A 25,167-nucleotide genomic window follows, 5' to 3' on the forward strand; every position below is an offset into this window, starting at 1 on the left:
GGTGGAGGGACAGGCAAAATGGGTGAGAGGGAGGGGGAGACCCAGGCCTGGGTTAGGGAATGAGTAATTCATGGGCGTTGAAGGCACAGCCTAGGGGATGTAGTCAATGATATTGTAACAGTTGTCTGGCGAGGGATGGTGAGTACACCCGTGAGTGGAGCACAGCACACAGATTTGTTGAATCACTATGTCGTACATCCAAAACTAACATTGTGTGTCAACTATACTAAAAACAAATTTCCCTGCTTGAAAAAAAGTGTCCCCAGTATAGGCTTGATCTATGGGACAGTACAAAGAGGGCTCTGATCTTAGGGGGAAAGCGGAAAGCTGGTCCTGAGGCAAAGAGGAGAAAGATAGCATGAAGTGAGCAAAGTGCTGGAGTGGAAGGTAAGATTGACAGAGTCCATCTGGAAGGGCAAACTGGAGGCAGTTCCGGGGCTGGTTTGTGAGGCTGTGATATTGGCCACTGGGCTTCCTTTCGCAGGGGGATCAGGCTGTGACTTTGCCTGTGAGGTCGGAAACAAGTTACCCCGTAGGGCACCCACCACTGGGCCAGCCCTGCATGCCAGGCTGCGGGGTTTGGGCTTTCTCTCAGCAGTGTCTACACAGTGTATATGATCCGGATGTGGCAGACCTTCCTTGGGGCAGTTTCTCTCCTCATCCCATTCCTGCCTTGAAGCCTTGGGGTGCTACCTCCACGAGCCTGGATAAGAAATGGAGATTTTACCCAGAATTTTCAGGGGCTCTGGAAGAGGAATCATGCTGCCCGCCACAGAGCAGAATGCTAACAAAATTCCCTTTGACTTTCCGATTAGCTCGCCCTCACCATGGTTCCATCAACCAACCACCTTATTGGCCCTCTTTTTCTTCCTTTTTCTTCTTCTCTCCTGTGCTCCGCCGTTCTGGGAGGAGGGGAAAGCCAGGAGGTGACAGTGTCTTTGCAGCAAATCTTTGCATTTAAGACCATGTGAAAGTGAACAACCGAGAAGGGCCTCTGAACTTGGGAATGAGCAGCCCTCTAGGAATGCTGCCAAAGAAGGAAGAAAAACGGAAGAAAGAAAGATATGTAGCTGCTGGCAGTACGATAAAACCGAACACCCCGTAGACGTTCTGGAAGGCAAAGTCTAAATATGACTTATGGCTTTAAGCAGAATGCAGATTTCTGCCAAGCCCCTCCTCCCTGTGATTTTTGGTTTTTAAACATTTAAAGAGCACTTTGTCATTCCAGATTGTCATTTCCAAATTGGCAATGGGAGTGATTATGATAATAAAGTATTTTGATCTGAGGCAATTTGCAAAGGGCTTTAAAAATCCTCATTACTCTGGATTCTGCCTCCTTCTTGCTGGGTCCCAGTGCCAACCAGCAAGAGGAACTCAGCGGACCTTTTAATCACAACAGTCTTTGCGGTTGTTTGTTTCACTGCTTTTTAATGAACTTGTTCTTACGGTTAGCGCTGGTGGAGGGGGCCAGTTCTTTAGAAGAGGAAATGGGCATCTCCGAGGCTGGGCCTCATGTGGCCCAGTCTCTAGGAAGTTTGGCATAAATCTCCGCATTGTACTGTCCTGCTTATTGGGTCGGACATACCTCTTTAGTGATGCTGCCTAGGTGGTCACTGTTTCTCAAGTCCAACATCCTCAGGATTCACTGTATATCCAAGTGAGTGAGCCTAAGTCACTTGGCTGTTTTAAGATATTGTTCATATTTGTTTAAGGCATCAGAACTGAAACAGTTTCAGATAGAAACAGGGATGTTGGCAGGATTAACCAACCCTGCTTCCTCCTCGCTTGTATTTTCCACACTTCAGAGGATAGGACCTATAATTCAGATGTCAGCTGAGGTCTCTTGCCCCTTTGAGATCTGGTGAAATTCCACAGCCTGTGGGGCATCTGGCATCTTCCTGCTTTCTCATGCTTCTCTCTATCTCCACCTATGGGCTGTTCCTATTCCAACCTCAGTTGCCAGAAAACAGCTCAACTCCTCCAAGGAATCTGCTCTGACCTAAGGAGTTATCTATATCTTTGTTTTACCTTTTGGTATGCATTACTGATGGGACACAGGGAGGGGGTCTCCTCACAGAGCGCCTGACTACCTATATGCTACGGGGCTCTTTCTCCCTTATTCTTTCTCTCTCTTTCATCTCTAGTACAAAAGACTCCCCATTCTCTGGCACCTGAATTTCCCCACTTACTAAGCTCCTTGGGATCTTAGCTTCATGCAGTTTACCCAAGGAATTTCGTCAGGACACCTGCACTGCTGTCCCTCAAAGGGATCCTGGTAAATTTTATTTTCTCAGATTTGTTATAGGTATTTAGGGTAAAGTGGTTGGGCATACAGCAGAGGACTTAACAGAACTCCAGGGGAGAAAGGTTACATATCACCTTTTGATTATGAAGTGCCCATTATAAGTTGGTCCAGTTTGGTTCCCATCCAATCCCTTCCCAAGAGGGGAAAATAAATAGCAGCCAAATAAACTCATTTTCCCTCTCTCCTCTCATCCCTCCCTGCTTCTGTACACGCTGTTTCTTCCTCTCAGTGTGTTCATCCTTCCTCTTCATCTGGAAAATTCCCGTGATTCTTTAAGACCCAGTTCTGTGGGTCTTATGGTCTCTTTCTCTGTGACGCCTTCCCTGGCTCTTCTCATCAGATCAGAGTAGGTTGCCTTCTTCTCGCTGTTCTAACAGGGACAGACTCCATCAGAGCATTTACCTTATCAAATTTGGTTTTCTGTCTGCTATCTGCCTTCTTAAGACATGAGCTCCTCAAGAAAAGGGACTGTCAACATGCGTCTTTGTGTCCTTAGTTCCTAGACAATATTGGGAAACCACAAGAGTTGCATAGATGTTTGTTGAATGAATTAAAGCCTGCATCATGTCTACAGTGGGACAGAGAAATGCAATCCATTTGTTTTTGGCTTAAGGGGCCAACTCTTTGAGTTGCTGTAATCCAAAACTATTTCAACAGTAGACTGTCAAAGTCATGTTGTAGTGTTGTGTGTTCCACTTGGAAAAAACATTTCTCTTCTTCCCCACTTCCCCTGATTATTCTCTGCTTTGCAAGTAACTTTTTAGAAATTCAGCTGGAGGAAGGACTTGCCCTGAGTAAAATTCCTGAAAAACTTGCTGAAAAGCCAGAGAGCGGGAGACTGATCTAAGACATGAGGCCCATGAACTGTGTGTTGGGGAGTGGGAACAGCGTTTAGCAGAAGAGTTGCCTTTATGAATAGATGAAGGAGGTAATTACCTTTCTCACTATTCCTAATAGTACCTAAGGGCCTTTTCTTTTTAATTTAATTTATTTTTCCAGTTTTATTGAGATATAATTGACATACTGCATTATATGTGTTTCAGGTGTACTGTAACTTTCACATATGTAACACGGTATTGTTCACTGTAGTCACCATACTGTAAATTATATCCCTGAATACATAAGAAATTATTTATCTTATAAGTGGACATCTCAAGGTCTTTTTCGAGCATAACAGCTTTGATACCTTTAGGTGGCAAATATATGACGTGCTTGGTTTTGGTCTCTCCCCCTTAGCCTGTTTCCCATAGCAGCCATCAATAAATGATTACAAAACTCTTCTCCATTGAGCCATTCAGAGGCTCCAGAATCCTTCTCAAGACAGGGTTTCAGGCAAGTATTGCCAATGAATCTGCTCTGACACACGAAACATGTGCCTAGACTCGGTGCTGACCACTGTAAAGGACACAACAATGGGTTACTCACCCCTCATCTTTTGGACTTCTGGGGAATTTTCTCCCTCTCATCCAGTCTGGGTACAGGCTTTATATCTGAGTAGATATAAAAGTCCTATGACTTGGATATATGAAGTTTGGAACAGCGTTCTTGTTTCTTTCCTATTCTTATGTGAGCATCCACCTGCTGGAGGTTGAAAGAAGACTCTACATATGAATCCTGACTCTGGTTCTTCTATTTCTGTCTCCTTCAGCGAGTTACTTTAACCTCAGCACTACTTTGCGAAGTAGACATTATTGTGCTGAACACGTTTGGGAAAGAAACAATTGAGAATAAACCTAGGCAAGTTCCTGACCCAGGGCCCCAAATGCTGGTGCTCCATCTATGTTAAGAGAAAGGCAGGCGGGAGAACTAATTGAAGCAGACACTGTCCTTACATGTAGGCAAAAATAAAGCAAATAAAAAGCCAAAACCAAGCTCTATCAATCTACACCAAATTAGACCAGACCCAAACAATGACAACAAAACCCTGGCAACCGAGTCCCTTTGCAGCCTTTGCATCTATTATTCAGTGAGACCGAAGAGGACTTTTCTTGCTATTATCCTCCTCTGCCCTCTGCCACTGAGTAGAAGACCTTCTGTTCTCTGTAGCTAATCATTAATCAGCAAGCACCTCCAAGTTTCTTCTCTCTAGTTCTCTGTCTCCCAATTATCCAAAGAAATAATTTGGCCAAGCGATGAAGGCAGGCATGTTTGCTAACAAAGAGATACTTCTGCCTCTGTGGAATAGAAATGAATATTCTGTGAAATATCATGTAAACAGTCACTGTGGCAATTTGTGACCTGGAGCTCCTCTGGTTCTCAGTGAATCTCTGGTGTTTAATTATGCTGAGGGTTTCCAGAATCAGCTTGTAGCAGTTTCCTTTGAAAACACCTGCAACCACGTTCTGGAGCCTAAGTGGAAGGTTGAGGGTAGTAACAGTTCAAAGAGCCAGGTGGAGTCTGAGATAATGAGCCAAGATTGGGTCCAGGACTCAGGGCTCAGTTTAAGTACCAAAAGATTAAATTTCCTTTAGCATCAAGAAGTATTTGTTGTATGAGAGAGAGCAGCTACCTCAGCCCCAGAAAATTATGCCCCAAAGCCGTGCTTTAGCATCTGCCAAAGGCTGAGTTCCCTGAAAGGAGGAAGCAAGCCACTTGTAATGGGCTGAAAGAGTTTGTTCGGTGAGGGCGCAACCAAGTCATCTCTAAATAGTCCGTTTGTCACTCTCCCTGATGTGGTTCTAAGGAATATCTTCTGGTTTACTAATTAATAGTGAAGATAACAACCACTGGTGACCTTTATGGAACATGTTCAGATATTTGAGCCTGAACTAAGCCTCGGTTGGGTGGTAACTTTCCCAGGGTTTCCCACTGGGAAGGTACAGCGGTTGGGTTCAAATCCAAGTCCATCTGACCCAGGTCTGTATTCTGTTAGGTCACATTCTTTCCTTTCAGACACAAAGGAATTAATCCATCCACTGACTATGTGAAGTCACAGGAAGCAGTGTCACTGGGCACTGATTGGCTAAGTCTCTCTCCTTTTTATGAGTGATTGGTGGGAAGCATTCCAATTCACCACGTCGGTCTGGGAGAAAAGGTGCTGGGGCTTCAAATCATGTTTTGTGTCTTACTATTCGGTGGCATGACTTTGTGTCATTAGAGTATAGGGGTAATTATGATCTATTTTGATGCCCAATGTGGCGATTTCATAACCCTAATCAGTTGGAAACAGCAAAGATTTGAGAAATGATTTTTTGCTCATTTTTCATAGTCAAGGAAAATGTGGCAGGTGCCTGGTGCAGAGTCCCGCTCAATACAGGGAGAGTAAGAACCAGGCTGAGTCTGGCCTGTTTAGGTCGTTCCAATACTCTGTTTATGATGTCAGAGGTACTGCTCCACTGAAGGGGGCAGATAACTCATAATATTCTTACTCGATTGTGGCAGGCTTGGAAAGAAAATCATTTAGAATTGAAGAGAACAAGAGCCGTGTAAGGAAAGCAGTGTGCTTGGTGACAGGAACTTGGAATGAGGTACTCATTCTTTTCTTCATTTCCTCTTTCATTTATTTATTTAACTAACAAATATTGACTGGAAAAAAATGATCCTGTGACCAAGTTTAATGCCAGTTGTGTCATTTATGTTGAGTCTCTCTTTCCTCATCTGATAAATGAGAGTTATCAAAATTCATCTAATAATTTAAACATGGAAAACCTTTTTTTTGTGGGAGACAGAGAGAGAGAGAGAGAGAGAGAGAGAGAGATTGAGAATGAGCAGGGGACGAGCAGAGAGAGGGAAAGAGAGACTCCCAAGCAGGCTCTGCACCTAGTGCCCAGGGTCCAATGCAGGGCTCGATCCCATGACCCTGAGAACATGACCTGAGCTGAAATCAAGAGTAGGGTACTCAACTGACTGAGCCACCCAGGCCCCTAAACATGGAAGACCTTGGATCTCATTAGTGATCATAGAAATGCAATTGTACACACCACTGAATAGCCATTTTCATTTTTGCTTGTTAAAACACCGCAAACATAAAAGATAATGTCTAATGCTAATGTGGATGTGATAAAAAAGGCAGTCTCAGATAATGGTATAAATTTTTGGAAAGGAATATAGTGGGTTAGTAAGAGCTATTAACAGATTTCCTTTCTTGACACAGTGATTTTGTTTCTGAGAATCAATTGTAAGCATGTTCTAAGAGTGAATATATGTACGGAAGATGTTTGGTGAAATTTTTAATATTGAGTGAAACATTGAAACAACCTAACTGCTAAATCAAATGGATAATAGTTAAATGAATTATGGTTGTCTACCCAGTGAAATGTTATGCAGCCAATAAAAAAGCTGTCATGAAGTTTCTATAGTAACATGGAAAATATTTGATATAATGTTAGTTGAAAAAAGGAAAATATTCAGGGGAGAATGGGTGATGGGCATTGAGGAGGGCGCTTGTTGGGATGAGCACTGGGTGTCATTGTATGTAAGCGAAGAATCACAGGAACCCACCCCCAAAACCAAGAGACACTGTATATACTGTATGTTAGTTGACTTGACAATAAACTATATTAAAAAAGAAAACAGGGAAATATTCATAAAAATCATTTTTAAGTAATAAAGACAATAATATTATACAGGTAAGGAGAGAGCTTCATAGAAGAAAATAACCAAATGTTCCAACATGTTGTGTTAGGGTGGATTAATGCGTTGTTTATGTCCTATTTTCTGAAGTTTTTGAAATATGTTTATGTTACTGTTTTCCTTGGAGGCAGACTGGTGTAAAGAACCTGGCCGTGGTGTCAGACAGAGAAGATTTGAATCCCGTTGTTGTCACTTATAAGCAGTATGATTCCCTGGGTTTTCTTCTGTGTCAAATGGAAGTGATAATTGGATATGTTTCGTAAGGCGATTGTGAAGGCTAGATAGGATAACGGAGGTAAGTGCTCATACAGTGCATTGGGTTTAATTTGTTAGTGAATACTAGTTGTTATTTTATGAGAAATCTTAATATATTTCTAGACACCGACTTAAAAGAAACAGAAAGAAAGGCAAATGGAATGATCTGTAAGGTTCTTTATTGCTCTAAGTTTTCATACTTCTCATTTGAAACACAAAGTTTAAGTAGGTTTCTCGTGACAGGAATATATTTGTAGATTAAGATGGGGCCTGAATGTTGTGCCAAAATTGTAGAGTTTTGAAAATATGATTTCCTTGGGGAATAAAATGGGATTATTTCTGTCTATTTATAATATGAACTGGTCCTTTCTTGGGGATGTGAGGGAAGATGCAAAGTTTTATATTTAAGAAATTTGGGAAACTGGTTGGTTAGGCATTGGTCAATACCATCACTTTTGTCTAATAGCTGCCTTTTGTTCTCTATAAAAATAAAGAGATGGGGTCATTTACGCACTTAGGAGCAATGGGAAAATTTGTTCAATGTTATATGTTTAGAGCAGTCCTAAATCTTGCGTTTCCTGAAGCTTTTGATGTGTGGAGGATTTGAATGGTCATTCTCTGGATTCAAGAAAATTTATAATATCTCTTATATATCCAGCAACAGATGTATAAAAGTTTCTGGGGAGGGAAATGGTTCTTTCAAAATGACTTTTGGATGATACATGTGTAAGCAAATAAGACAGATATCGATTAAATGTCCTTCCAACACAAAACAAATTGACCAGACGTGCAAAGGTTTTTGCCAAACCCCAGCATTTGATATCCCCCAAAGACGTTTGGTTGCTGATTTCCGGCTAAGGCTTGAAAGGTGGAAATTTTGCTTGGAAATGGTTTAGTAGAGCAAGAAGTAAGGCAGAAAGGCCAAGTGTCAGCGCTGAGGCACGAAGAAGCTTCCAATCCTTTTCTTTATATCTGTGTAGATAATATGCAAAGAAAAAAAAAGAAAGAAAACAAAAAGGTGAACTTGGAAAAATTCCAAGTCATATGTGCTGATTTCCCTCAATTCTGGGGAAACTACATGAATGCTTGAAGATCTAAATGCTTTAAGACCAAAGGCAGGGACCATTCAGATTGTTCAGAAGAACTTGAGAGGGAGCCCTGACCTCCTGTAAATGGAATGATTCCAACAATGAATTTCATGGGGTTTATATAATGAGCATCCATCTCTGTCTGAAACATTGTGTCATTTTTGTTTGATTGTATGAACCATGGGTGTCCCCTATAAGAGATGCTTCAGTTCACCTGAGAGTGATACTTTTTTCAAACTCTTTTGCTTACTTGTATTAAGTTGAAGAATTCCTACACACTGGTGGCCGCTCCCTTGTATTACACTGCTGGGGTTCCTATGAGCTGTGCCAAATGTTTGAGCGTCCTGCCCAAGCATTCATGGGCCTTAGTGACCAAACCCCAGGCTTGACCACAGAATGGTTGGAGAAAGGGAACTGCTTCTCAAAGGTGGTGGTGATGATTGGGCATGCCGCCATAAGATTGGTCTTGGCTGGAACTGAAATAGCACTTGATTTTGGAAGGAGTATTTGTGAATCTTTGAAGCCTGGGTAATTTGGGGGGAACGTGTTGTAAGTGTGAGGCTCAATATCACCTGATTGGATAAATATTTGTTATTACCTTTAAGTTGTATTTATTTTTAGCCACATTGTTGAAGCCTCTGTTGGCCAGCAGCAGCCAGCTTGGTAGCAGATGGCCTAAGAACTTCAGGAGTGACTCCTGAGATATCTGCTGTAATCTGTTTTAGCTTGACCAGTGGTGGCACTTTGAGGGTTGCGAATCCAAGTATACAAGGTATTTTTTTCTACTATTCTTGGACAAAGGCCATGTCAAAATTCTCTGGAGACAAAGCCAGCTCTTACACGGTCTCCAACAGAGTTGTCAGTTCGTACAACCCAATAGCATTTGGAGAACATGGTAGTGTTAATCCTGATGGACTCTTCTTAAAGCATCTTGGGTCAGGTGTCCCTGGTATTGTGTTGATCATGAGGTCCTTGATTCCTAGTTCTGATGTTGGGCCAAACCTCCCTGATGCCTATTAATTTGGAGGATATAAACGTTTTGTTCTCACGAATTGGCTGCTGAGTAATTGCCAACTTGTATCTTTCCCAGTCTCTGGTAAACATATTCATTGGTTGACCCAATCTGAGCATGATTGAGAAATAGATGGTTTCCCCCCAATGATAGGAAAACTGTCCTCATACTAAACTAGTGTACTGATCTTCGATGAAGCGGAGGGAAACCCCTTGCCTTGGTATGAATTAGTAGTGCTGGCCACCCAAACGACCATGCTGTGCTGAGTTCTTTCCAGCTTGATCTTACCAGATCACATGGTTACAGTACAAGGTGAGCAGACACTGAAACAGAGGAGAGCACAGTGCACAGAGAAAACTCTTCTCTCATTCCAAAGACAACTTTCTTGGGCCAGGCTAATGCTTTTTTTTTTTTTTTTTTTTTTTTTTTCATTATTTATTTTGGCAAAGCCTGAATAGTTCTGTGATGAGGGACCCAAAACCTAGAACAAGAATCAAGGAAACTTTCTCTTATCTCCACTGTTATTTTTCAGCGGGGCTTTAATGTCCGTGATAGGATGATATGCTTGCGCTGAGTTCTGATGCAGGAAGCAGACTGCACCAAGGATTTGCAGATAGATCAAAGAGGGGGAGATGAATGAATGTTGCCCAGGGAACAAATTTTCAAAAAGAAGACTCCTTAAGAATTTCTCCTTGTTGTCTTCATGTTAATGATGAAGAAGCTTCCCAGAGAAAGATGATTTAGAGCTTTTTTTCCCCTCAATATAATAGAGCAGGACATGATTTGGTGGTTGTGGGGTAGGTATATGTAGCCAAGCTACTTGCCAAACCTCTATATCCAATGTTCTCTTCTATTTCACCCTCCCCTCCCTTCACTGATCTGTTTTCCAGTTTGTAAATTGAATAGCAAACAATCCAAAAGGGCAGAGGGTTGTGAGAGGCACAAGCCCTCATATGACACCTAAATTACTGATCAGAAATGACATTTCAAGAGCAGTGTAATCCTTTGTAAAGCTGGCTTCAAAGGTCAAAGCTAAAACACATTGTACACTAGCCACGTTACATCGGGCCGTCATATCTCACGATTGAGCACAATTCATATGCAATCTTCTCCAAATATTTGATGACTAGAATGTCTGATTTTATCATACTCATAAAATACAATATAGTGCTTAGGATGTCTAGGAACTAGAGAGGCTGACTTGGAGTCCTGGCTTCATCGCTTACCAGCGGTGTGATCTGGGCTGAGTTACCTCATTCTACTCCCTGTAAGACGAAGGCTTTAGATTTAGGTTAGAAATCTTTCTAACCTCATGTGCAATAGGCACTGTTGTGGGGAAGTTCTTTGATAGTGTGCTGAGCACTTAGTGTGCTAAACATAGAGTCAATGTTAATTTATGTTACACAATACAAAATAATTACTGAACATCTACTGTGTAGAAGACCTTGTGTCAGGCACAAAACTGACCTCTGAGGTGTCAAAGTCCGTCTTGAAAAAAAAAAGTAAGACTTTTGTTGTCAACTGTTGACCTTCTCAGCTAGTAAAACAGAACACCAGATAAAAGTCCTTTAATATTTATAACAAATTCAAGCTACGTGTGTGAAGGAAGAGAGTTCTATGTGAGCAATTTCTCCAACATCTGTGGAAGTTTTGAGTTCCTTGACTATTCCTTGGATGCCCGTCTACATGACTAATTTCGGTATCAAAATTACTGTTTATTTTTGGTAGCGTGAAGTTCCACACCTAACTTCCATCCAAAGGTACATCTGTCTCTCTCTTCTTTGTGTCCGTCTGTTCTTTTCTTAGTAATGCTTGCATTAAGATGATGCTTTTTGCCAAATTGGATTTGTAATAGATGATGCAGTGAGAGATGGGGCACAAAACAAAATTAGGCTCATTTTTGGTGCATTCAAGTGCTAGCTGCTGCCCCAAATGGTAAATTATAAAAATGATCATGGTACCCTGAAGAGTTGATGGATTTCTTTCCTCAAATTGCTAGATAGTTACATGAGTGAGGGTGATTTTCCTAGTGTTAAAACTGCTTCCTGGGGGTAATTTTAGGCACCTTGGGTAGCTGCATTAACTACTTTTGGCCACTAGACAGCCATTGCTAAGTGGGCACTTAAGTGTTCGCGTGACTCTTAAGTGGTGCCCCAGTAAGAATAATTAACAAAGGTCTTTATGGTGATGAAGGCCTAGCAAGCTCTACTGGAAGAAATGTTCTATATAATTCCCTTCAAAATGAATCTTTCCAAAAGATGAAACTCGCAAGTAAGGAATGGCTTGATATAGCTGCTTATCTTTATAACCCCCTGCTAGAAAATCAGGCTTTATGGATTTCAGTGACATTTCATGAGCATTATCATTTTGGCTATTCACAGCAATAGTGTTAAATAGGGAAAGGGGTTAGGATGTTGCTTCACAAGAAGAAGGCCGCAGGACTTTATAGAAAAAGTGGCAAAATTAGAATCAAGAAGACCTGAGGTCTGGTGGGGTTTGGCATGCGGCCTTAGGCAGTTCATTGTACAACAAGGAGATTAGATGGAGAGGATGGAGATTAGATTAGATCAAGGATGGCACATTCTTGGCTAGTATGCTACCTGCATTTCAACTCGCACCCTTAGACACTGCCAATCTGTCAGGGCATACTTTTGGGCTGAGGTCTCAGGTCGTCTTCACCTGTTTCCACAGGTCAACCACAATATTGATCTTTCTTCTAGGCAAGGGAAATGGGCCCAAGGAGGGTTATGTGAGATGCTGAAATGAGACACAAAATGAAATTGTTCATGTTTAGGTAATTATGGGTTGAATTTTCCTACCTTTCCAACTCAATCCCAATATTGTATCAATAATATTCCATTGTACCCACAGAGGTAGAATGAATAATGGTCAAGAGGGTGGATTCTGTGTTCAGATCTCAGCTTCACACTTTATTTGTTGGGTCACTTAACCTCTCTGTGCCTCTGTTCCAACTTCATTGGATGGTTGTGAGGTGTAGTGAAGGTAAAGCGTATAGAAAATTTAACACAGTGACTACAGTAGCCAAGTGCTTAGCAAATGCTAGCAAAATTAAGATACAGCCCTCATTTGCTGGTGGAATAGTTAAGAGTTAATGAATAAAACAGTAGTTCAGATAATTTCAATCCCTTTCAAAGAGTCCTGGCACTACAAGTAGCCTGGCCCTTGATAAAATTCAACACCTGTTCAGGATTAAGGAAAAAGCTTGTAGCAAATTAGAAGTAGAAAGAAAGTTCATTCATCTGTTAAAGGATATGTACAAAATATCTATAGCCAGCTCTACACTCAGTAGTGAAATATGAAAGTATCTCTCCTGGAGGTCAGGAACAAGAAAAAGGTGTCCACCATCACCATATCTCTTGACGTGGCACGGGAGGTTCCTGGCAATGATATGAAGCAGGAAAGATAGAGACACAGAGATTAGAAAGTCAGAAGAAATATTGCCATTACTTACCTATGATATGGTTGTGCACATTCCAAGAATTCAAAACGACATACACACTGCTGTCATTAACAAGTGGATTTGTCAGGGCTGCTGGATTCAAGGTCAAGAACAAAAGTGAATATACATGTGTGTGTGTATCTATCTATCTATCTATCTGTCTATCTATCTATCTATATCGTCTCCAAATAATTAGAAAATGAGCTTTCATTAGTGGCTATTAACTGACAGGATCCTTGGAAATGCTTTTGTTTTATTTATTTTTAGAAAGCAAAATTTTGGTGTAGCCTTATTTGCATATTGCCCTCCCCCAAATCCTGCGTCTTAGTCACATCCAAGGACAGCATCTGTAGATTTTCATCCCACCCTGAAACATAAAATGGTAAAAATTGGAAGCTACAAGGAGAATGACTTGTATTTTGGGAGCCTCTGTGTGGCCTTCGTCCTTGATGATCTCCCCCACCGTTCTCAAGTAGTTCTTTCTGCTTTTTCTCTCAGCTTGAGATGGAGACCAAGAGACAAAGCAGGAGAACTCCTTCCCTCTTACAGTTCTACAAATTCTGACCCTAATGTCTTACCTGTGAAAAAGGGCCCATACTTATACACCCAGCCAAATAACTGGTCAAATAACACCACTTGTGAGCTATCATTATGGACCTCATTTGGGAGACATCCTAAGACCACCTCCCAGCAAGGTGGAGCATTTTCATTTCATAGGCACAGACTTTACTTCTTCCGCAGAAAGACAAAGACCCAGACATGAAATCAGTTGATAAGACCTGGACCTCCTTCTCTCCTCACAGCTAGCCAGGCCCTATGGGCTTTGGATGGATGTTCCCTGATGTCCAACACCAGCATATCAGACATACATTTGAAATTACAGAGAAGCCACCTGACCCCTAGGGGAAGGCTAAACTTTTCTAAGACAAAGGGTTACTTACATTGGGGCTCCATTCCTAGGTAAGAAAATGCAGTGGAACCCAGGGAAGGCTGTGTTGCTGAATCCTGGAACCCGCCAAAGAATGTTCTCCAGAGAAGCTTGACTCTAGACTACTTGTGCTTCACTGGGGAGCTCAGAGGAGCCCTCCCCTGTTTCTGACAAGTTATTTCCAATCAGAGATATTCTTGGATTCCGGTCCTTCTTTATAAAGCATCACTAAGCTGACTCTGAACAAAACATCCCATGGATAAGGCAATGAGAATGATTACAGAGAAGCAGCATTTTTGGATTTTTTTTTTGTTTTTATTTTTTTCCTTTTTTTTTTTTTTTTAAGCAAGAGCCACACTGTGCTCACCGAAGGGTGGAGTATTTCCACAGAGACCTACTTGCCTGCTGTTTCATGTAATGAGAAGTGAAATTCCTGACATATTTTACCCCAGAACTTGTGCCGTTTTTATTCATTTACCAGCTGGCCTCTTTTTTCATAACTCTAAGTCGATTTATTTTACCATGGGTGGAGTTCTACTGTAGTTGATGCCTCCTATGGAACACCCCTGATTTGAGAATCTAGTTTTTTGGTTTAGAGATATACCTTGAGATTTCTGATGACATCATCCTGTCTATCCTTCTACCCTTGCAGTTCTACCATCTATCCTTGCAGTTACCAAACGAGAATTTATCCAACACAGATTTGTTGCAAAAGAGCTATGCGCAAGGCATTGGTGTAGTAGCTGAGGGTGCAGTGCAAACCAAAGACAAAACCAAAGCAAAATCATTTCCCTTCTGTTGTGGTTATTGTGGAAGGAGGACTTTTGACTTTCAAGTCAAAATTTGGTTATTGAGACTGATAATGCCATATGTGAATCAAGAGGTTATGAAAATTTCATTATTCACATAAAGAGACTTTCTGGGAACAGCAGGAAAGCTCTCAAGTAGGTCCAAAAGTGGGTTCTCCTTTAGAGAACCAGGAAAGGAGATTGGCTGGGGTTTCTTATGGTGGTTTGGGGATGGGGATGAGATAAGGACCTCCATGCGTGGGCAGGGGCTTGGGTGATTTGAACCTCCTATCAGGGCCAAAGTAGGGAGCACCCATCTTTCTTATCAGCTTTCCCAGGTATAGGGCATGTGGGGCAGAAGGGGAAGATAAAGCGGTGAGACTTAAAAGCTATCAGCAGTCAAACATCAAAAAATGGAGTAAGGATCTAGCTTATATTCTTAATTTTTTTTATTGTAGTACAACACACACAATAAGTGCACAAATATTAAGCATATAGCTTGCAAGATTTTAAATACAAATAGACCTGTGTAGCCATAATCCAGATGAGACATAGTATGTTAGCATTATCTATGTTAGCATGCAGATGATTCCCTCACGCCCCTTTCTAGTCCTACCTCTCTCCCAAGGAGTAACCACTATTCTGACTTCTGTCATCAATAATTAGTTTTTCCCACTCTTGCAATTTTTATAAATGAAATCATAGTATGTATAAATGCAATGATGTTTTTTTTTTTTTTTTTTTAATTTTTTTTCAACGTTTTTTTTTTATTTATTTTTGGGACAGAGAGAGACAGAGCATGAACGGGGGAGGGGCAGAGAGAGAGGGAGACACAGAATCGGAAACAGGCTCCAGGCTCCGAGCCATCAGCCCAGAGCCTGACGCGGGGCTCGAACTCACGGACCGCGAGATCGTGACCTGGCTGAAGTCGGACGCTTAACCGACTGCGCCACCCAGGCGCCCCTGCAATGATGTTTTGATCTTAAGTCAGGTGACCATATATATATGGATCTGGTTCTGGACTTTCTATTCTGTTCTGTCCTTGCACCAATATGACACTGTCCTAATTTCCGTAGCTTTATAATAGTATGGAATACTTGGGAATGGAAGTCTTCCGACTTTGCTCTATTTCAAGATTGTTTTCTTGGGGCACCTGTGTGGCTCAGTCGGTTGGGTGTCTGACTTCAGCTCAGGTCATGATCTCGCGGTTCATCATGGTCTTGCAGTTTGTAGATTTGAGCCCTGCCTTGGGCTCTGTGCTAACAGCTCAGAGCCTGGAGCCTGCTTGGGATTCTGTGTCTCCCTCTCTCTCTGCCCCTCCCTACTTGCACTCTGTCTCTCTCTCAAAATATACACGCACATGTATATTCACTTTTGTTCTTGACCTTGAATCCAGCAGCCCTGACAAATCCACTTGTTAATGACAGCAGTGTGTGTGTCGTTTTGAATTCTTGGAATGTGCACAACCATATCATAGGTAAGTAATGGCAATATTTCTTCTGACTTTCTAATCTCTGTGTCTCTATCTTTCCTGCTTCATATCATTGCCAGGAACCTCCCGTGCCATGTCAAGAGATATGGTGATGGTGGACACCTTTTTCTTGTTCCTGACCTCCAGGAGAGATACTTTCATATTTCACTACTGAGTGTAGAGCTGGCTATAGATATTTTGTACATATCTTTTAACAGATGAATGAACTTTCTTTCTACTTCTAATTTGCTACAAGCTTTTTCCTTAATCCTGAACAGGTGTTAAATTTTATCAAGGGCCGTTTCTTCCTCCGTTGAGAAGGTCATATAGCTGTCTCTTTTATTATGTGAAAGTGGTTGTTTATGTTGGTTGATTTTCAAGTATTAAAATAACCTTGCGTTCCTGTGATGAGCCCACTTGATCATGATGTATTTGTAGGGGATCAGAAGACTGCATCCCCAAATGTGCCACGCTGCAGAAGGATCATTTTGGGCTGAAGGCAGCTGAGAAAAAGCAAACACAGAATGAGTCCCCTGTTCTCCCCTCTATCTGCCTGAAAAGTGGGGTATCAATTACCCTGGTGAAGGTTCCCCTCCTGACTCTACCTTTCCTGTGCCAGGAAGGGAAGAAAAGCTTATCACCTAAGGTGAGTCAGCACCAAGAAAAGTCTACATAAGAAATCTTACTAAATAACTCTTCTCTACCATTACTGTACCCCATAAGTTTACCCTCCCACAAGTTACCACCCCTAAAAAGTCCAGAAGCTTCTTTCCTTTGACTTGTTATCTCTATAAATTTATCTTTTCTTAGAATGATCTAAAAGCCTCCAAGGCTAGGGGGTTTTCTTTTCTTTCTCTGAAGGACTTCTACCCCATTTATTGACATATAAAACATTTAACAACATTTAAAAAAGTTTGTATGCTTTTCTCTTGTTAATCTGGGTTTTTTTTGTTTTTGTTTTTGTTTTTGTTTTTGTTTTGTTTTTTTTGGTCAGAAAATTCCCCTCCTACATATTATAGTTTTGTACATTGCTGGAGTCAATTTGTTTACATTTTTGTTTAGAATTTCTATGCCTGTGTTTATAAGAGATATTTGCCTATAATGTTCCTTTCTCGTAGTGTCTTTTTCAGGTTATCAGGGTTTTTCTGGCCTCAGAAAACAAATTGCGAAGAGCTTCTCTATTAAAAAAAATTTGTATTTGATTATTAGGATTTCTTTCTTAAATGTTTGGATTTACATTCTTTATTACCCCCAAACCCTGTGAGTTTCCATGTCGTAAGAGTTTCCTGGCTTTATCCTATCTACAGCTCATCACCCAGGGTTGCTTTCTCATTGCTGATAAGAGTCTTGAATATACTCGCTCTGGGACTGGTTGTCAAGTCCTGCTCCTGACCCTTAAAATGAGAATGTGTTTACATTTTGGTAAATACCATTATTAATGTTGAAAGAATGATCAGCGAACATTTTATTTTGCGTCTACTGTAACCTTATGATACAACTTGAAATAAAAATCTGGGAGACTAGGACATTCATTTATAAGTCTTCATTGTAGGAAAATGTCAATGTTGTGAGCATTGCAAAAGATCTCTAAGTCAATATATTAGGATAAAGTTCTATGGTGGAAGTGGAAAGGAAAAAGGATTTCAAGGAAATAAATCAATGGTATAAAATTTCTGCCTATTGGGGTGCCTGGGTGGTTCAGTCGGTTAAGCGTGTGACTTCGGCTCAGGTCATGATCTCGCGGTCTGTGAGTTCGAGCCCCGTGTCTGGCTCTGTGCTGACAGCTGGGAGCCTGGAGCCTGATTTGGATTCTGTGTCTCCTTCTCTCTCTGCCCCTCCCCCGCTTGCGCTCTGTCTTTATCAAAAATAAATAAGTGTAAAACATAAAAATTAAAAAAAAATTAATTTCTGCCTCTTATTTAAAAAAGAGATTTTTCAGCTATTTTTTTGTGCATGTGTGTGAAAATAGACAGTGTTGAGGCCCAAATCTCTGTAGTATTAAGTCCCATCAAGTGGATTTTTAAAAGGGACCTAATGGATTTATTGCAAGATGTCAATATTTGCAATGTGCTGGAAAATTCATTCTTTGTTGCTATTTAAGCATATATTGACAAATTTTGGAAGTCAAATGTATGAAGTTTTTGCTTACAGAGCCTCTAACAGGATTTTGTTGGTTTTTTTTTTTTTTATTTTTGGGACAGAGAGAGACAGAGCATGAACGGGGGAGGGGCAGAGAGAGAGGGAGACACAGAATCGGAAACAGGCTCCAGGCTCCGAGCCATCAGCCCAGAGCCTGACGCGGGGCTCGAACTCACGGACCGCGAGATCGTGACCTGGCTGAAGTCGGACGCTTAACCGACTGCGCCACCCAGGCGCCCCTAGCCTCTAACAGGATTTTGAAAGAGTTTGAATAGGTGTCTAAACAAAAATTAGGATTCTGAGAAGGCAGAAGGGAGAAAAGAATGCTGAGTATGCTGCCAGCAGTGTCTACTGGGTCCCTCTTGGAAAGGCTCATCATACATTACTGTGGAAGCTCTCCTTACTGCTCCTGCCCAGGGGGGTTTTGATTCTGTGTGGTCTCAATGGAGTTACCCAACTGCAAGGAGAATACAGTCTATGTAACAACAACAAGAATCTTTAAAGGAGAACACCCTGATCCAATGTACTTAAGAACTTCTAAGTCTGGGGCACCTGGGTGGCTCTGTTGGTTAAGTCTCTGACTCTTGATTTCAGCTCAGGTCATGATCTCATGGCTTGTGAGATCGAGCCCCGCATCAGGCTTTGGGCTGAAAGTGTGGAGCCTGCTTGGGATTCTCTCCCTGTCTCCTTGCTCCTCCCCCACCAAAAATGAACAAAATAACTTCTGGTTTTGAGAGAAGGGGATCCTATAAAAATCTCAAAGTATAATATTACTATTTAGTTAAAAATAAAACAAAAATACATGCATGTATTTAAGATTATGTGTGTGAATGCATGAACATATCTCAAAAGATAACATCTGACTATAGTTTTCTCTGAATGGTATTCTTTTTTTTTTTAATATCAAATTTATTGTCAAACTGGTTTCCATACAACACCCAGTGCTCATCCCAACAGGTGCCCTCCTCAATACCCATCACCCACCCTCCCCTTCCTCCCACCCCCCATCAACCCTCAGTTTGTTCTCAGTTTTTAAGAGTCACTTATGCTTTGGCTCTCTCCCTCTCTAGCCCCCCCCCTTTTTTTTTCTTCTTCCCCTCCCCCATGGACTTCTGTTAAGTTTCTCAGGATCCACATAAAAGTGAAAACATATGGTATCTGTCTTTCTCTGTATGACTTATTTCACTTAACATGACACTCTCCAGTTCCATCCACATTGCTACAAAAGGCCATATTTCATTCTTTCTCATTGCCACGTAGTATTCCATTGTGTATATAAACCACAATTTCTTTATCCATTCATCAGTTGATGGACATTTAGGCTCTTTCCATAATTTGGCTATTGTTGAGAGTGCTGCTATAAACATTGGGGTACAAGTGCCCCTATGCATCAGCACTCCTGTATCCCTTGGGTAAATTCCTAGCAGTGCTATTGCTGGGTCATAGGGTAGATCTACTTTTAATTTTCTGAGGAACCTCCACACTGTTTTCCAGTGCGGCTGCACCAGTTTGCATTCCCACCAACATTGAAAGAGGGTTCCTGTTTCTCCACATCCTCTCCAGCATCTATAGTCTCCTGATTTGTTCATTTTAGCCACTCTGACTGGTGTGAGGTGATATCTGAGTGTGGTTTTGATTTGCATTTTCCTGATGAGGAGCGACGTTGAGCATCTTTTCATGTGCCTGTTGGCCATCCGGATGCCTTCTTTAGAGAAGTGTCTATTCATGTTTTCTGCCGATTTCTTCACTGGATTATTTGTTTTTTGGGTGTGGAGTTTGGTGAGCTTTTTACAGATTTTGGATACTAGCCCTTTGTCCGATACGTCATTTGCAAATATCTTTTCCCATTCCGTTGGTTGCCTTTTAGTTTTGTTGGTTGTTTCCTTTGCTGTGCAGAAGCTTTTTATCTTCATAAGGTCCCAGTAATTCATTTTTGCTTTTAATTCCCTTGCCTTTGGGGATGTGTCGAGTAAGAGATTGCTATGGCTGATGTCAGAGAGGTTTTTTCCTGCTTTCTCCTCTAGGGTTTTGATGGTTTCCTGTCTCACATTCAGGTCCTTTATCCATTTTGAGTTTGTTTTTGTGAATGGTGTGAGAAAGTGGTCTAGTTTCAACCTTCTGCATGTTGCTGTCCAGTTCTCCCAGCATGAATGGTATTCTTTTTAAGTTAGCATAATGTAAAGTTAACTTTATTTTGGTGTACGGTTCATATAAATGTGTTCACATGTTAACACATGTGTGGATTCATCCAACCACCACTACAATTAAGATACAGAACAGTTCTGTCACCCCCAAAACTTCCCTTCTGCTACCCCTTTGTAGACATACCCTTCCCCAACACTAACCCCTGGAAACCACTCTCTTCTCTGTGCCTACAGTTTTGCTCTTTCCAAAATATCATTTAAGTAGAGTCATGATATGTCATCTTTTGAGACTGGCTTCTTTCACTCAGTAAAATGCTTTGAATATTCATCCATATTGTTGTTTGCAAATTCTTTCATACCTGAACAATAATCATTTTATGAATATACCAGAATTATTTTATCTATTGACCAATATTGAAGGACATTGGTGTTGTTTCTAGTTTGGCAATTATGAATACAACTGCTGGAAACATTTTTGCAGACTTCTGTGTAAACATAAGTTTTCATTTTTCTAGGGATAAAGATAGGAGTGCAGTTGCTAGTTCATATGATAAGTGTATATTTTATTTTATAAGAAACTGCCAAGGGGGTTATCAGAGTGGCTGTACAATATTTGGTAGAACATTTCAGTTGCTTCCATCTTCTCCATAACTTGGTATTGTCAATCAAGTGTTTTGAAACCCTTCTTATAGGTGAGAAGTAGTATCCTGTGGTTTTAATTTGCATTTTCTCAATGGCCAATCATGTTGAACATCTTTTCATGTGCTTATTTGACATCAGTATGTTTTCTTTGGTGATTTGTCTATTCAAATCTCATGGAAGACCAATTTGCATGGAGCACAGTTTGGGAGCCATTTTCTTTCTTTTTTTTTTTTTATTTTTTTAAATGTTTTTTATTTTATTTTGAGAGACAGAGTGTGAGTGGGGAAGGGGCAAAGAGAGAGAGAGAGAGGGAGACACAGAATCCGAAGCAGGCCTCAGGCTCCAAGCTGTCAGCACAGAGCCCGACACAGGGCTTGAACTCACGAACTGTGAGATCATGACCTGAGCCGAAGCTGGACGCCCAACTGACTGAGCCATCCAGGTGCCCTGAGCCATTTTCTAATTCAGAGAAGAAGAAATTATGTGCCACAGAGCAGGGCAAGACATCAGATTTGTCATGGAGATCCCATTACATTGGTCCTAAATAAGCTAGAATTTCCTCCAGATCTTCTTTTATGAATTCTTTTTATGAATTTGGCATTTAAAGAGAAGAGTGGAAATAGATAGGGAAAAAATCTAAATAACAAATCAGGTTATAAATACTGACATCTATATAATTATAAGGGCAAATTCTATTAATTGCATTATTTCTTAAAAAAAAAATTTAACATTCATTTACTTTTGAGACAGAGAGAGATAGAGTGTGAGCAGGGGAGGGGCAGAGAGAAAGGGAGACACAGAATCTGAAGCAGGCTCCAGGCTCTGAGCTGTCAGCACAGAGCCCTGAGATGGGGCTTGAACCCACAAATTGCAAGATCATGAGTTGATGTCGGATGCTCAACCGACTGAGCCACCCAGGCACCCCTGCCCTATTTCATTTTATCTTCATATTACTAGTGAAAAATATGGAAGCATAAAGAGTCAATAGCTGGTCCAGAGAAGTCTTATCTTCTTTAGATATAAATAATAAAAAAGAAACTAACCCATGATCTATATAAAATACTACAGGAAAAAAATAAAAGGGAAAAGTTAGGAAAAACTATGGTAAAATCAGAAAAATACTACCATAGAACTGGCAAAAATTGTGGCCAAAAGTTTAACTATGATTTTTAAAAGAGAAAAAAACATGTGTTGTCAAAACTCAAGAAAGAAGTATGCATGTGTATGTGAGGGAAGAGAAGCCATAACTCATCACAGAAATGAAAAATAAATTAGAAAACTCACAAGAGAGAATAGATTGTGCTGAAAACAGGATAAATAACATAAGGAGTCAAAATACAGAAAGTAAACAACATTAAGTTGAAATAGAGAAATGATGAAAGCAAGTTAGAGAGAGAATGATAGATGGGACAGGCAAATTAAATCCAACATATGTACAATTGTTGTTTCCCTAAGGAATAAAAAGGAAATAATTGTCAGAACAAATATTTAAAGATGCAATTCAAGAAACTTCCCTGAAATAAAACTTGAATTTACATAATGATAAAACAAACCCTGAAGAAACACAACTTTGGCAAAATTATAGAAGCAAGAAGAAAACATGACTAAGAGGAAGTGACAGAAATACTATGGGTGTATGAGTGCCTGTGTGTGTGTTTCTGCTGTTGGTTGGAAGGGAGATGTCTGTACTGTGGGGCAGACAGCTAGAGGCAGCACAGAAGGCAAATTGGAAAAAAAAGTTTTTGAGTTCTATGCTTGCTTTTTCCTCTCCCCAGGATTATTTTGAGGCAGCCATAGTCTGCCCCTATCTTAGTCACCTGTTGACATTAACAGTCACTATCATCAACAGTGGGATAATAGCAAGGCAACATAAAAGGGTTTCTGGGGTGAAAAGATGGACAAAAGCTGTGGGCTGGCTGTCTTCCATTGAGCAATCTATCCACCTCCTCCTCCTCTTGCCACCCTGGGCCGGTGGGCTGACATCTAGGGGTAAACCTTTTCTCAACTCTGTTTGTCTTTACCGAATTAAAAAAAAATGAATCTATGATCAGAGGAACTGCTTGATGGAAAGGTGGCAAATAGGAGGAGCCTGCAATGATTCTGCAGTGCTTGGAGCTATCTTTCTCTTTTCTCTCTTTCACTTCATAGACTGGAGCTTGAACTTCAGCCCTTCCCTTCTACACATTACTGGAAAGACTAGTTGTCCTAGGAGACATGAGCTCTCAGGCTAGAATAGCTAAATAACCATGGAGTATAATCACTATAAAACAAAGACAACAAATGGAATGGCATACACCAACAAAAACAGAATCATCAGAATGGATGGTGCTTTGCAGCCTCTTTCTAGAGCAAGTGCTCCATGGGTTCTGATGAGTATCTGCTGCACCTTACCCACAACAATGGACTGCCTGGACATCTGGGTGCAGCCAACCCTGGATATACTACCTCTGTCTCCTATACCCCACCTGACACCCTAACACGTTGTCTCAGATACACTACCTTTCTTGTGACTCTGCCCAGACTGACAGAAGATGTGCTCCTTGGATGAGCATCAGTGTCAGTACCTGTTGCCAGGGAAAGCGGATTCTAGTTACTTAACCAACTTGTCAGGAAGTCTAGAGCAAGACTGTTCTTCTACCTCTTCCTGTGGTACTGCCTAGTTTTATTGCCACCCCCACCCCTGCCACCATAGCCCAGTCTGGAGATACACAGTCTTGTCTGCCAAGAACACGAGCTTCTTTTAAATTGGGTCAATGCTACCTGAGGTAAGGGCTGTGTCACTCTAGATAAATCTGAAGCCACATGGAGACATGGGTTTCTTTTGCCTAGAACAACAGCTTATCCTCAACACATACCAGAACTGAGCATCTTCCTATATACTATTGTGATGGTAGATCAGCAAACCCAAGCCAAAGATGTGGATTTCTCCTCTACCCCAACTTTCCTTCTATTTTATGTGGTAGCCTTTGATGCGGAGGCTAGTCTGGCAGGTGAGCAGAGTATGGGGACATATGGTCACCAAAAGAGTGCTGAACCCATGACAAACTGGGTATAATTGGGTGAGGGGACCAGGGATTGGTATCTAGGGAGAGCCACACCCAGACATCCAGGAAGGCCGGTGGCATCAGCAGGGGTAAAATGTAGACATTCTCTGAGGGCTTTTTGTGAAACTTGTCTTGCTAGTCCCTGATGCCTCCTTAGCTGTAGGTTTTAGAAATCAGAATTCACTCTTGGAGGGGCTTGTTTCTTTCTGCAGAATTAAACACAGTTCATTTGATGAAATGATGTTTCATGAATCTTTTCATCAGGTCTTTTACATGTAGTGTGGGTCACGTGATGGAGAAAAGACATTTAAGGGAGTCATGGAAGAGATCAGCTGGTAAGTATGGTGATGAATTACAGGGATGAGTGCTAGGCATTCTTTCAAGCTTGTCATGAATTAATTCTTGGAGCCTGTGTGAGATTGGTGACATTTCCAGACAGCATAATTTGAAGATGATTGGAGATCTCATATCCTTTGAAGGTAGGCTCTTCTCTTAAAATGTTAAAAAAATAAAACAGAAGAGCTTGCCCGATGAGAGCCTCAGAACAGTCTGGCTGCTGACATGTCTGTCCATCTAGCATCACTCAGGATGAGCAATGTGTCTATTTGAATTGGTTTTGAGACACAGACAGTGAGATGGCCAAATTGTCAGCTGGCAAATTGGATAAGCTTGTGATTCTGCCTCTTGGGAAGGATGACATACATTTCAGTATGTGTAAGCCTTGTTTTTTAAAATTCTTGGTGCATTTAAAATATCAAGCTGGCAGGGTGGCTCAGATTGCTTAAACAGAAAAGATTCATTGAGCTTACCTCCCTACCTGCCAATACCTAAGCTCCTAGAACCCTGTGCTGTCGCCCCGCAGCCAGGCAGAGCTCTTGGGTGCCCAGTTGTCATGAGAAATCATGACACATGCCATCCATGCTGTTCCAGACCGTGGGCTTCTCTCTTCTCTAAGCGAGAATAGCTCTGTCCTTGATGGACACACCTCTTCTCTGAGAGGTGGCTAGGTGGCAAGGGCAGATGCAGGTTTTGGTGTTCCTGGGGCTAGGGAGAAGAGAACAACTGACTTACTATCTCCTACTCAGAGTGACATTCTCAACGCCACAGGCCAGAATCAAATCTCAGCGTTCATTTGTCCAGTTGAGCAGTTTCATGATGATAACCTTCTGTCACTCTTTGAAGGCTTTTAACCAATTTAATGAGAGGATGGAAATTTTTTGAAAATAAACTTTCAGTTTGGAACAATTTCAGACTTACAGAAAAATCGTAAAGAAAGTTCCTATAAATATCCATCACCCAATATTTCCTAATGTAATCTC

The 25,167-nt window shown here is 41.2% G+C and overlaps 1 long non-coding RNA gene across 4 annotated transcripts in view; it reads left to right on the top strand.

The window, feature by feature from the left end:
- Positions 1-5,638: 5,638 nt before the first annotated feature.
- The window catches only part of LOC131493371 (uncharacterized), a 75,456-nt gene continuing 55,927 nt past the window's right edge, over positions 5,639-25,167 (top strand). Inside the window, exons 1-2 of one of the 4 annotated variants that reach the window (XR_009252601.1) lie at positions 5,639-5,772; positions 7,009-7,172. This is a non-coding gene — a long non-coding RNA (uncharacterized LOC131493371). The remainder of the gene's footprint in view (positions 5,773-7,008; positions 7,173-25,167) is intronic. The other 3 variants (XR_009252600.1, XR_009252603.1, XR_009252602.1) reach the window with 3 other exon arrangements.

The sequence above is a fragment of the Neofelis nebulosa genome, chromosome 13, assembly GCF_028018385.1.
Source record: "Neofelis nebulosa isolate mNeoNeb1 chromosome 13, mNeoNeb1.pri, whole genome shotgun sequence".
NCBI lineage: Eukaryota > Metazoa > Chordata > Mammalia > Carnivora > Felidae > Neofelis > Neofelis nebulosa.